This window comes from Penaeus vannamei, chromosome 17 (assembly GCF_042767895.1).
Source record: "Penaeus vannamei isolate JL-2024 chromosome 17, ASM4276789v1, whole genome shotgun sequence".
Taxonomy (NCBI): domain Eukaryota; kingdom Metazoa; phylum Arthropoda; class Malacostraca; order Decapoda; family Penaeidae; genus Penaeus; species Penaeus vannamei.
Genome location: NC_091565.1, coordinates 3,792,572 through 3,797,571, shown reverse-complemented (window position 1 = coordinate 3,797,571; position 5,000 = coordinate 3,792,572). Strand labels below are relative to the sequence as shown.

The following is a 5,000-nucleotide window of genomic DNA, read 5'->3' as shown; positions in this document are numbered from 1 at the left end:
GGGAGAGGCGGTGAAGAAGGGGGAGGGGGAGAGGCGATAATGAAGGGGGTGGAGGGAGGAAAGAGAAAGACGGAGGAGGATGAAAGGGTTATGTAGGAGAGGCGGTAATGAAGGGGAAGGAGGGGGGAGAGAGAGAGACGGAGGAGGATGAAAGGGTGATGAAGAGCTGATGACGGAGGGGAAGGAGGGAGGAGGGATGTTGGAGGAGAGAGAAAGACGGAGAATAGGCGATAAAGGAGGGGAAGGAGGGAGGAGAGAGAAAGACGGAGGAGAGGAGATGGATGCGGCTCCAGCTTGGCGCGGGGAAGGGAGCGGGGTCAGGGAGCCGATAACGGAGGGGGAAGGAGGGATGGTGAGAGATAAGAAGGTGATGGAAGGAAAATGGAGGAGAGGCGATGACGGAGGAAGAAGGAAGGGTGAGTGATGGAGGGATGATGGAGAAGAGAGGATGAAGGAAGGATGATGGAGGATGATTATGAAGAGGGGAAGCGAGAATGAAAGGCAGGAAGAAAGCGAATGGGAGAGAGGGTTAACAATCCAGGATAATGCTCATGATTGTCAACAAACCAAACGACTGGGAACAAAACGAAACAAAACAAAAACAAATGCAAAAAAGACCATTTTTGTCTTTTTTTTCGCAGAGGAACAAAGAAGAAGATATGTAAAAACGATGGAAGATGCAAAGATGATAAGAGTCAGAGGCGTTAAGATTATGCAACACAAAATATGTCATTAAATCTATTCAGTTGAAGATAAAAAGTGAAGAGTGACAAATAAGAGAGAGAGAGAGGGAGAGAGAGGAGGGAGAGAGAGAGAGAGAGAGAGAGAGAGAGAGAGAGAGAGAGAGAGAGAGAGAGAGAGAGAGAGGGAGAGAGAGAGAGAGAGAGAGAGAGAGAGAGAGAGAGAGAGAGAGAGAGAGAGAGAGAGAGAGAGAGAAAGAAAGAAAGAAATAAAGAAAGAGAAAGAAAGAGAAAGAAAGAAAGAGAGAAAGAGAGAGAGAGAGAGAGAGAGAGAGAGAGAGAGAGAGAGAGAGAGAGAGAGAGAGAGAGAGAGAGAGAGAGAGAGAGAGAGAGAGAGAGAGAAGGGAGAATAAAGCCCACGGTTCTCGACAGAAGCCAGGGAGAGGGAGAAAGAGAGAGAGACAGACAGAGACCGAGAGAAAGAGAAAGAGACAGAGACAGAGAGAGAAAGAGAAAGAGAGAGAGAGAGAAGACCGAAGAGGGAGAGACAGAGAGAGACAGAAAGAGAGAAAAAAACAGAGAGGAGCCGAGAAAGGAGAAGGGGGCGCCGAGAGAGGCCCTCGAGAGCAGCTTGTGGAGACAGCACTCACTCGTCCTCCGCCGCCGCCGCCTTCCTCTTCGTCGCCGCCCGCCCACGCCCACGCCCACGCCCGCGAGGCATCTGGGGAGAGGCAGGTTCGGTTTAGATACAAACTTTGTGTGAAAGTGGACAATAAATATATGCAAAAAATGTGTGTTATGTATAAACACACACACACACACACACACACACACACACACACACACACACACACACACACACACACACACACACACACACACACACACACACACACACACACACACACACACACACCGAGGTCAACCAAGAGTCAGGAGACAACCTGCTGATCCAGTAAGCGATTCCTGTCCCGTAAAAATAAATTAGTTTACTTTTAATTATCAAATTATCATTGATTGGTGGTGGCAGTAACTGCTGTATTATAATAGATACTAGATACTAGATAATACTACTATTAGCCCTGTTAAGACGACTACTATCATTAATGATGATGAGGATAACAATTATAATGGTATTAATGATGATGGTGATGGCTACGAAACACCAAAAACATGAGCGATAATCAAAACATCGATATCTGAAAGCAAGAGAGGCAGGGAGGTCGATCACTCCAGGAATATCGCTACAGAAAAAGCATAAATCCATGTTTTTAACCTTTACCTTGCTCATGACTCCTATCACTGTTCTCACGAATTTTAACGCTGTCCTCAGTACTCTTTGATATAAATCCTCATGACTCTCCTACTAATTTTCTCAAGAATTCTAACACTGTCCTCAGTACTCTTTGATATATATCCTCATGACTCTCTTATTACTTTTCCCAAGAATTCTAACACTGTCCTCATTACTCTTTTATATAAGTCCTCATGACTCTCCTATTAATTTTCTCAAGAATTCTAACACTGTCCTCAGTACTCATTGATATAAGTCCTCATGACTCTCTTATTACTTTTCTCAAGAATTCTAACACTGTCCTCAGTACTCCTTCGTATAAGTCCTCAGTACTCCCCTATCATTCTGCATATAACTCCTATTACTATCTTCAAGACTCCTGATACTATCCCCTTAACTCGCATCACTGTCCTCATAATAATACAACAAACACATGATAATTAAGCCGTTTTTTAAAATGTTTGAATTAAACCGAATACTTTTCCATTCGTGCTTCCCCCCTCCCCCCCTCCCAGCCCAACTCACGGTCGACTCAAAATTACTGACATTCCTTTTGCCTCTGCCTTTCTCTCTCTCTCTCTCTCTCTCTCTCTCTCTCTCTCTCTCTCTCTCTCTCTCTCTCTCTCTCTCTCTCCCTCCCTCTCCCTCTCCCTCTCCCTCTCCCTCTCCCTCTCCCTCTCCCTCTCCCTCTCCCTCTCCCTCTCCCTCTCCCTCTCCCTCTCCCTCTCTTTCTAATGAAGACTGAGAAAGGATAATGTCTTTGGAATATAGTAATATAAAGGGGAAAATTTTATTTCGATATTAAGGCTTTCAACTGATCTACAGTGTTGAGACGTATTAACTTTTGTGAATCTTATGAACCGGGTTTTGTAAAAGGTATTTGGTGTACGTGGCCTATGGTTTATACGGTACTTGACGGAAAATTGCAAAGTTATATTGCTGGCGTATCTTTTCTAAGGTTTAACACAAGTTTAACATAAGGCAAGTTGTATGGTTTTCTCGGAGCTGTCTGTACATGGAGTGGTTTTATGAATGGATCACCCTGGCCCACGCGTTATACAGCGATAGGCCTTTGCTTAGTATACTTTCTCCTCTAATGCTTTCCGGATTGCTGTTACTCGGCCTAATCCACTTGTTTCCGATAGAGATTTCGCTGCTGCAGGTAATCCAAAATCCATTCTGCAAGCGCGGCCAAACGTGTTCTGTTATGCGTCGATCGATTCAGTAGCACGACTCTCGGAGAATGCACTGTGGAGAATTTACACAGAAATCGAATACCATCCCTGTTTGCACAACTTTTAGTTTGAGGTCTAAATCGGAGAGAGAGAGAGAGAGAGAGAGAGAGAGAGAGAGAGAGAGAGAGAGAGAGAGAGAGAGAGAGAGAGAGAGAGAGAGAGAGAGAGAGAGAGATAACGAGCGAGAGAGAGAGAGAGAGAGAGAGAGAGAGAGAGAGAGAGAGAGAGAGGAGAGAGAGAGAGAGAGAAAGAAAGAAAGAAAGAGAGAGAGAGAGAGAGAGAGAGAGAGAGAGAGAGAGAGAGAGAGAGAGAGAGAGAGAGAGAGAGAGAGAGAGCGATAAACAGGAAAATGGATAAAATGGAGAAGAGATAGAGATAAGCAAAGATGAAGCGGACGAAAAGAAAATGATAAAACTTTAAAAGGCAAGGCAGCTGTGACGTCACGTTTCAGGACATAAATTACCAGAATATAAAAATTCTCGCCAATCGTGCTTAACAAAATATGTATATATGTATGTATATACTAATTACAATTCTCCTTGAATACATTTCTCCCTTTTAGCCTCACGTATGAAAAAAACACCAAAATAAATGCAGTTGGCAACTTCCTGGCTTGACACAGTTGCCACAAACACAATGATACAATGAACCCACTGTACCGATGTAACTTTCCTACGGTATCATGCCACTCTTCATGCTAGTTGAAGGCAAGATTAAGTTAAGTTCAGAAAGTGAACTTAACTTCCACGGCAAAACAGAACTTTAAATTACGTTCAAGTTGAACCGGTGGCGCCGTCTTGCATCTATTCGGTGGGTCGGTATCTTATCGTTTTTTTTTTTCATCTGATATTCCACAATGTATGGGATTCGATTCGTGTTTAGTTTCAGTTTGAGCGATAGAACATTTTTTTTTTTTTTTTTTGAGGAGTTGGCATATGGCGAATGCAATAATGAACCGTTGGTATAAATATTTTTTATACTTAAAAAGTAAAAATAAAGCTAGTATTGAATAATAGCATGTGATTTATTTATTTTGCAAAGAAGGCAATGATTTTTATTCCAAACACTAGAATTTTTTTTTTTTTTTACCAAGATTCATTGCAAAACTCGCTATGCTTCGGTGGCCTTGCTTGCATTCTGGCACTGTGCCATCCAGCGAAATAGGGTTCATTACGTCGTCACTTCCTTCCCTATTTGGATGAATCCTTTGCATGAGGATGGGTGACGTGGAATGGCAAGTGTGCATGGAGGACAAGGTTCGGCATGCGGTTGCAAGCACACGTCACGCCAGTGCTTGGCAACCTCAAAATGTGGTTTCTGAAGTGAACACGACGTAGTGGCAGCACTCCGCCCTCTCCACACTTTATCTAGACAGCTAATTCGAGGGGAAGAAATGCACTTCAGTCGAACATACCTTAAAAACGATGTGAATGTACGAGAAAGCCTATTGCACAAGCACTGTCAACTGCGAAGCTTGCACTGACACAAGGGGCGTGTCTCAAGCCTTAATATACCCTGGGAAGGTGCCGGTTAATATTTCGTGTTACAATTTTCTTACACGTCGGTATTCCTGTAACACCACTTTTAACATACATCTCTCTTTCAAAGTCGATTTATCTTCAAGGAAATATACCCCAATGAGGATTCAGTCGTCAATTTAAACCGTTAATGAGCGAAAGAAAAATCTACGACCTGGCTACTCGTTCCCGTGTTGCACCACTTTACTTGCTCTTGCTTGTCAAGTCCGGGAAAATTTTGCGTTTTAAAGCTTCTCTGAATTTGTCTATCGTC

General features: G+C 43.4%; 1 protein-coding gene and 1 pseudogene across 1 annotated transcript in view; one reads left to right on the top strand and one right to left on the bottom strand.

Moving 5' to 3' along the window:
• Positions 1 to 4,701, bottom strand: part of LOC138864572 (protein mono-ADP-ribosyltransferase PARP3-like) — an 18,282-nt pseudogene extending 13,581 nt beyond the window's left edge.
• The window catches only part of LOC113820757 (perlucin-like protein), an 81,651-nt gene that overhangs the window by 68,737 nt on the left and 7,914 nt on the right, over positions 1 to 5,000 (top strand). The gene's annotated exons all lie outside the window — the stretch shown is intronic.